A 9,717-nucleotide genomic window follows, 5' to 3' on the forward strand; every position below is an offset into this window, starting at 1 on the left:
CTCCAGGTCCCTTGCCTACTGCCTGTCAGGGAAGAAGGCAATTTCCATTTCCAAAGCAATGTCCATGAAATAAAGTAGTTCTCACAGACAAGCCCATGCATCACTTTTTGAGCACAGTTAGTGATGTTTCAAATGAAGAAATGATGAGTATAGGAATGAAAGGTTTAGCTTAGGCCAAGCCCTGTTACATCTCAAGAGCCTGCTGTAAAAGGTCAAGCAGTGAGAAAGCTTTGGCTGTATGTCCTTTGGGTCCCCATCTACTGCAAACTGCAGGGAGCAAGCATGACATTGTGTGTGAAGGCTGCCAGGGATTCTATGGCCAGACTGCCTGGGTTCAAATCCTGCTTCTGCCACTTACTAGTTGATGACTGAATGAATTATTTAACTTCACACCTCAGTTTTCTAATCTATAATACAAAGACAGTATCTACCTCATAGAGTGCATGCATGCACTAGCTCTTTCTTTTTGCCTCACTGTGCCCTGGAAAGCTCTACTGGAGCCACCTGCAAAGATTCTGTAGGTTCCTGCCTTTGCCATGTCTGTTCAAAAACATACTGCTCCAAGAATATAGCCTCAATATCTGCCACTAACACTTCCATCAGTACATGTGGGCTTCATCAGGTTAGACTAACTGATCTTCCTTGAACGGATTATCCAAGATACCTACCCTCACTAGAAAACCAATACTAGCTCTTTGTATATACATTTTAAAAAATTCTTTAAAATAAAGGTGCTACTTACCCCTGGGCAAATTGTGTGACCTTTAATGATAAAGGTTAAACACGCTTAGACCTGTGATTGTTTCCCCCATCTCCCCCTGAAGAACGCATTCTCCCAGGAATAACTATTCCTCAAGGCCCTCTGCTCAGGTCCTTTCTGCCAAGCTGCCTTTCTTGATCTTTGCAATAGGTGAGTCCTTCTCCTGTTTAGTTTACCTTCTCTCCTAAGTTCCTTTTACTTAATGTACTGACGGAGTGCTTACCATGTGCCAGGCACACTGACCCAGGTACTGTGCTTCACCAGTGAACAAGATGCATATGAACTCGGTTGTCCTGGAGCTTTTAATTTTGAGAACAGGAACTGTAGGTGTTTTTTGTTTGTTTTGTAACTTCCTCTAAACACCTGGTGAAATGATTTGTACTTGAATAAATGTTAGATAAACTTGTTAGACTCAAGAGCAGCTAACAGGGAACCAGGAGAATGGGACTCTGCTGGTAAGCAGGCTGTGTCCTCTTGGTTAAGTGACTACATGGTAGGTTTCTGATTCTTTCTTTACCTGTGTGATGTTAAGGTAGGCCTATTTTGTCTTCAAAGATCCCTGCCACTTGTAAATGTCACTAAAAAGTGTTTGTGAAATTTGAAGAAAATTGCAGGCAGGTACGCTAGTATTAGCTGTCTTTGAAGTGAGGCGTAGGACTTTAAAAATAAGATAAGTTGCCATAGCAGCTCTGAAAGAAACATGAAAGTTTCTAGGATCAGTTTTATAGGTTACTTTTGAGTTACTTCGATGTTTAGATTTTTGTCTCAAAATTAGAAATATAACAATGAAAAGAGTTACAATGACACCAGATAAAGGATGGAATTAACATTGTGTCTTTTAATGCTACTGAGAATTTTAGTTTCTCCATAGATATTTGGTGACAAAGTCTCTTTTCTCCTTGAACGAGGTAAATATGCCACTCGACTAAAAATGACTACACAAGGAATGAAATTATCCACAAAACAGCTCAGTATGAGTCTGAAGTAATGACTTCTATTAGGGCAATTAGGTTTATGAATTCTGGTTCTCAGCAAATAGTGCATATTTGTATTTACAGTTTGATTTGTACATATTAAATGACTGATGATGGAGAAAAAAAAGATATGTTGTATGATCCGTTTCTATGATTAAAAAAAAAAAAACAAAACAAAAAAACCAGCCTAATTCTACCACAATACATTTTGTTGAGTGTAAAAATGTCAAGGAAAATATATTATAGGTCCAATACTACCTATACCAATATTTAAAGTTGGGTTATATCCATATAAAACTAAGTACCTAAAAGATGATTTATTAAAAAGCTGCCATTTTTCAGAAGCTTAGAGAAAATAAGTGACCTTCCCAAGATCATTCCATGAAATAACAGCAGAGCTAGAATTCTAATCTTCTTCTCTGGTCAATTAATCCCAAAGCTTTCGTATTGTGTGTGTGAAGCAAATGGTCCCTGGCCATATTTGTTACCCATCTTTTAAAGATATTCAGTTTATAAAGCTCAGCGCATCCATATTTTGTGAATCTTTGTTTTAGCCATTTCTCTTAGTCAAGATGCTCACTATTAAGCTAAACCTTTAATTTCTTCTTATAACCTACACATTGCTTTTACCTTTAAGAGTCCCCTCTTTCTACCTTCTTTTTTTCTATTTCTGTATCTTGTATAAAACTTACCTCCACTCATTATACTTATAATCGCACTGGACTTGATTCAACTGTCGGCACAGCCCTGACAAGCTCTCTAGCATCTCCATTCAGGATTCTTAGAAGGATTTTGCTTTTGATTTTAAAGCTGGCACATGTGCATTCATATCTGGTATTTCTTATTTCAATTATTTTTGAGCTGCTATCAAAGATTTAATGTGGACTGTGGAAACTTTATCTCTCTTGTCTGACACTTTGAAGACAAATTCCTTCATCCTGGATCATCCTAGGGAACACACTATTAAGTCTTGGATGGAATGCTAGATATTACTTGACAGATTTGTTTGCTAGTCGTAGCCCTTTTACTGGCATAAGGAGGTGGGGAGGTAAAAACATAAAATGACTGAAGGAGAAAGTAATTAAATTTTTGATGCTTCTTAGGCAGAGAAAGTTATTACATTAAGCTGGTGCAGGTGGTTAAGTACCAGCTTCTCTCATTCTAAGCTGGTAAAACACATTCTTCCAGAAATATTGAAGAGAGAGAATCACTCTTCTTTATCTCAGCTTCCACAGGGAAATGAAATCATTTCCCATATCTATGTGAACCTATAGGTTTATAATGTCTCAGCTACCAATATATGCTAATTACTCCAAAGGAAAGGTAATCTCTGAGACTCTGAGTCAATAATATGCTTCCAGAACAGTCAATGTGAAAAATTGATGGGGAGGAGTTCTGCTTCTAGCTATTTCAGGCTAGCTTCTCTCAGACCAAACCTCCCACTGAATAAAATTATGAAAGCTGGATAAAGAAAATGTTTGAAGGTATCCAAGAGCTTCCAAGAACTTTCTCTCTGTGCTTGAGGGGCTATGATACTGAAGAGAAGGGAAGCACAGAAAGAGTCTGACATTTGGCTGAACATTTTCCCTGAGCCATTTGCTGATTTATAAGTGGTGACTGAAGTGAAGAGAAGCTAAGCAGCACTTTTGATAGGCTCATGAGGCTGATGAGATAAACATTTGGGTTTAAGACCCAGTAAAGAGGAAGGCTATAAAAACTCTAAGGTTTTAATGGGCCTCCATGAAGCCTTAAACTTTTGGACAAACAAGAACTATGCCTATCCTCACAAAAAGTGACATCAAGATTTGAATCTCAGCCTCCAGTGAGATTAAAATGATCTGCCTCTGACCTAACTGCCTGACAGAAGCTGAAGTATATTCTCTCTAGGAGGAAGGTGACATCATCCAGAGCCTCAAGTTATCTCCAGAATATTTTTAAAACAATATCTGGAATTTAATTAGAAAATTATCGTGAAAGAAATGTAGAAGTTGAGCTTAGGTTAGGCAAAGATTTCTTTTCTTTCTTTCTTTTTTTTTTTAAATTAAGTTTATTGGGGTAACATTGGTTAATACAATTATATATAGATTTTCAGGTGTACATTATCATTTGACATCTGTATATTCTATTGTGTGTTTACCACCCAAAGTCCAGTTTCCTTCAGCTACCATATATTTGATCCCCTTTACCCACTTCACCCTCCCCCTAAATCCTATATTTGACCCCCTTTACCCCGTCTACCTCCCCACTCCTCCCTCACTCCACTAGTAACTGCTATTCTATAGTCCTCTGGTAACCAGTAGTCTATAGTCCATGTCTATGAGTCTATGAGTTTGTTTGTCCTGCTCATTTGTTGCTTTTAGATTTATATCCCACATATAAGTGATATCATGTGATTTTCAACTTTTTCTGTCTGGCTTATTTTCCTTAGCATGATTATCTCAAGGTCCATCCAGGTTGTTGCAAATGGCAGTATTTCATCTCCTCTTATGGCTGAGTAATATTCCATTGTATATACGTACCACAGCTTCTTAGCTATGACATCAAAAGCACAATCCAGAGTGGAGTAAGTCAGACAGAGACAAATACCATATGATTTCACTTGTGGAATCTAAAGAACCAAATTAATGAACAAACAAAACAGAAACAAACTCATAGATACAGAGAACATTTTTATGATTGCCAGATGGGATTGGGGTTAGGGATGTGGGTGAAAAAAGGGAATGGGTTAAGAAACACAAATTAGTAGTTACAAAGTAGTTATGAGGATGTAAAGTAAAGCATAGGGAATATAGTCAATAATGTTATAATAACTATGTATGGTGTCAGATGGGTACTATATTTATCGAGGTGATTACTTCATAAGTTATATAAATGTCTAATCTCCATGTTGTACACCTGAAATTAATATCGTTTTGTATGTTGACTGTAATTGAAAAATAAAAATATTATTTAAAAAGTACAATCCATCAAGAACAAATTGACATATTGGACTTTCTCAAAATTGATATCTCCTGCTCTTTGAAGGCACTGTTAAGAAAATGAAAAGATAAGTTACAGGAATTAGGGAAAATATTTGTAAATCGCATTTCTGATAAAGAACTTGTATCCAGAATATGTAAACAAACTCAAATTCAATAATAAGAAACAAACTATCCAATTAAGAAATGAGCAAAAGATTTGAAAAGATACTTCACCAAAGAAAATATACAGATGACAACTAAGCACATGAAAAATATTCAACATCATTAGTCATTAGGGAAATATAAATTAAAACCACAACGAGATACCACACATTCTAGTCATAATGGGGGGAGAAAAGACAAAACCAAATATTTGCGAGGATGTTAAGCTACTGGTACTCTCATATATTGCTGGTGGGAACAGAAAATGGTACACCCACTTGGAAAAATTAAATATTTGTGATTACTTATAAAATTAAACATACACTTAAAATAAGACCTAGCAATCCTATTCCTATTTACTTTGCCGAGACAAATGAAAATTTATGTTTACACAAAAACCTGTATATGAACATTTATAGCTACTTTATTTGTAATCATCCAAAACTAGAAACAACCCTGATATTTTTCAACTGGGGAATGGATAAACAAACTACAAGTGAATAGCATTCAGCAACAGGAAAGAACAATCTACTGATACACACAACATGGATGACTCTCAAATGCACTATACTATGTTAAAGTTGCCAGTCTCAAATAGGCTACATGCTATGTGATTCTACTTCATGACATTCTGGAAAAGGCAAAATTGTGGGGATAGAAAACAGATCAGTTGAAATGAAGGAAAAAGCTGACCAAATAGAGACTGGGGGAAATTTGGGGGGATGATGGAGCTGAGCTAAATTTAAATATGATGGTGGTTACATGATTGTCAAAACTCTCAAAACTGGACTTCCACTTCTGGGAGCATGGAGTAGACATGCTTTTTACTAAGAACAATTGTAAACCCTGGACTTTACACATAAAACAACCATAAGAAAACTCTGAAAGGTGAAGAGAATCAGACAGACCAGTTAGGGACCTCGGGTCCTGACAAACGACACCAGTAAACTGTATAAGTTATGTATTTATAATGTAATACCTAGAGCAACCACTCAAAAAGCTATAATTAGAGATATACTCAAATATACTTTTGATAATTAAAAATGGAGTTCTAAAGAATGCTTAAATAACCCAAAGGGGTTATTTGACAGAAAAAAAGAGAAACAAAGAAAAACGGAATGGACAAACGGAAAACAACAAATAAAATGGCAAAATTAACCCCTAATGTATCAATAATAACATGATGTATTAATGGTCTACATGCATCCACTAAAAGACAGAGATTATCAGAGTGGATTATAAACGTGATTTATTATATGCTGTCTACAAGAAACTCACTTCAGATAGAGTAATATAGGCAGGCTGAAAGTAAAAGGATGAAAGATGTATTATGCAAACATTAATCAAGAAAGCAGGAATAGCTATGTTAATATCAGATAAAGTAGACTTCAGAGCAAAAAACATTGACAGAGACATACAGGGACATTATATAATGACAAAATTAGTCCACTAAGAAGATACAGCAATCCTAAATAATATGAAATGATTTTTTACCAAAGAAGATATAAAGGTAGAAAATAAGCACATAAAATTGTTCAACATTAGCTATTACGGAAATTCAAGTTATAAACATAATGAGACATCATTACACACCTATTAGAATAGCTGAAACAAAAAATATTGTGACAACGTATAAATGTTGGTAAGGAGGCAGAGAAACTGGAACGTTACCAGTGTGAACATTGAGTGGTATAATCACTTTGGGAAACAGTTCGGCAGAGAGAGAATGTACAAAAGAAATAACTGAAAAGAACATGACCATGAATTTTCCAAAACTGGTGAAAGATATGAAGCAACAGATTCAGCAAATGCAAAAAGCAAAACAAAACAAACAGACAAAAAAAAAAAAAAAAAAAAAGGAGATAACAGGATGAATGCAAAGCAAAGCACACATAGGCCCATCATTGTAAGACTATTGGAAGCCAAAGACAAATAGGAAATTTAAAAAGCAGACAGAGGTAAAAGACCCAATGAAAGAGGCAACATAGGCCTCAACCTGACTTTATAAGAAATAATGTAAATCAAAAAACAGTGAAATGACATCATTAAATAGTACACGCCAGAGAGCCATACAAAAGTAACCATAAGAAAGCCAAACTAACTATATTAACATCAGAAAAAACAGATTTTAAGATAAGAACTATTATTAGAGACAAAGAAGACATTTTATAATGATAAAAGATCACTATTTTGGGAGATTTAACGATTATAAATGTATATACACCTATAGAGGCCCATAATGTATGAAGCATATATTCTGAAAGAAATAAAAAAAGACAATTCAATAATTATAGTTGAAGATTTCAATGTCTCACATACAACTCTTAATGTATAAGCACTCTATCATAGCTTTGATATTTATAAAGTAAAAATTAACATAGTAAAAGGAGAAATAGGCAAACCCACAAAAACAGACATTTTTATCACATGTCTTTTAGTATCAGACTGAAGAAGCATACAGAAGTTAGAAAGAATATAGACAACAACATGATTTACAAAATAGAACTTACTGATATATCTAGGAAATTCCACCCCAAAACTTCAGAATATAAATTACATTCTACTGCTTTTGAATTATTTATAAACTGAGGTACAGTGAACCATAAAACATGTCTCTACCAATTTTGAAGGACATAATAGTGAGTATATTCTTCAACCCCACTGAAATTAAGCCAAAAACCTCTCTAAAAAGTAGAAAATCACCAAATGACTAGAAATTTAAAGTATATTTATATGTAATCCATTGGTTAAAGGGATCACGATAAAAATTAGAAAATATTTTGTATGGAAGTACCATAAGACAGAACACATCAAATCTTGTGGAATGCAGCTAAAACTTATGTTTAAAGGGAACTGATAGCTTCTAGTACACATATTTCAAAGAAAAAAGGACATGATCTATGATTTTACCTCAAAAGATAAAGAAAAGAAATGCCAAATAGAACCTCAAAAAGGTAGAATAATATATAAAAATGCAAAAAACGGAATAGCAACAAATGTAATAATGAGAATAAACAAATGTAAAAGTTGGTCCTTTAAAAAATTAATAAGATAAATCCCTGATAAGAGTGATGAAAGACATAGATAAATTTTTAATACCACCTGTAGAAATGGTGGTATCAATACAGATTACTCATTTGTTAGAAACACATAAGAGGATAGTATTAACAAATTTTGCCAATGAATTAAAAATCAAATAAAATGGGCAAACAGAAAAACACAAATTTTCAAAAATGATGTAAGAAGAAATAGAATACATAAATATTCTTAATTTAACTAATAAAATTTCTATTTAAAAGCCATCCCCCAAGGAAACTCCAGGCCCACAAGGCTCCACTAATGAATTCTTTTAAACATTAAAGGATAAAATAATATTAATCTTACACAAACACTTCCAGAGAACAGAAAACAATAGCATACTTTTGAAGCCGGCATAATCTTGAGAACAAAATCCTATAAGAATATTACAAAAATAATTACAATCATTTCCATGAACATAGATGCAAATAATCTTAAACAAAATGCTAGCGAAATAAATCTAGTGATCTATAAAAAGAGACATTCATTATGGCTAAGGATGTAAGATTAGTTTAGTTCTACAAGAATTGATCAGGATAACTCACCTCATTGATAGAACAAAAAAGAAAAATCATAGAATATCTCAATAGATGAATCAAAAATATTTGATGAAATTCAATATCCATTTATAATAAAAACTCTTAGAAAAATAGGAATAGAAGGGGAACTTCCTTAATCTGACAAAGTCTGTCTACCAAAAAAGCCTATAGTTAGCATCATACTGAATAGTGAAAGCGTAAAAGCATTCTTCTGAGGTTAGAAATAAGACAAGGATATCTGCTACCAATAATTTAATTCAGCATTGTTTGGGAGATCTTAACCTTAGCAACAAGTCAAGAAAAATAAGTAAAATATGTTAGGATTAGAAAAGAAACTACTGTCATTATTCACAGACAATATGGTTATGTCAATGAAAATCTAAAAGATTTCTGGTCAAGATGGCAGAGTAGGTAATCTCTGTGCTTGCTTCCTCTTGTGACTATATCCAAATTACAACTAACCTAAAGAACAGCCATCATTGAGAGTCACCTGAAGTCTAACTGAACAGGTCTTACAACTAAGGATATACAGAAGAAGCCACCTCAACACTAGTAAAAGGGACAGGGAACTGGGACAGACCGTCCCCATCCACACATGGCAGTTAAAAATTGGGAAGGATATCTTGGCTGCAGAGGTCTCGCCAGAGGAGTGAGGGGTCCCAGGATCCCCAGCCCAGGGGTCCATTGCTGGGAAGAGAAGTCCCCACAACTTTTGTCTGTGAAAACCAGCAAAGATTGTAGCTGAGAGAGAGAGGGGGGGGTGTTGGAGTGCCAGGCGTTCCCCTAAGAGGGCCTGCACAAGAACCTACTCACTTATGAATACTTAATTATGAGCTCTGTTGCTGGGACAGCAGCTTTAAAGTCACCAGGAACATACAGGGGGGGAATGAATTGTCTGGCTTCAGGGCGAGGGCTTAAAAGGCAGCCTTTTCCTAGATAGAAGTGTTAGCAGACTCCATTGTTTCTTTGTTGAACCCTCCCACCTCAAAGCATGCAGATGCAGGAGGCTGCCATATCTGAGTCTCCATCAACCTGGCTAACACCGTTTGCCCTGATCTGGTGATTCCATGAGACTCTGCCTCACCCAACTTGCAGGTCCACCCAAGCCACTTTGAGTGGCTTTTCCATACAAATGGCCAGTCTTGGCTCATGCTTCAGACTTCCTAAAATCTTTCCAAGGTTCACAAAACCCAGACAAGCAGCATTTGGCTTAGGTATGTCCTATACCTTTTGCTGAATAGCCC

This window comes from Pteropus vampyrus, unplaced genomic scaffold, assembly GCF_000151845.1.
Source record: "Pteropus vampyrus isolate Shadow unplaced genomic scaffold, Pvam_2.0 Scaffold106, whole genome shotgun sequence".
In the NCBI taxonomy this organism is placed as follows: Eukaryota; Metazoa; Chordata; class Mammalia; order Chiroptera; family Pteropodidae; genus Pteropus; species Pteropus vampyrus.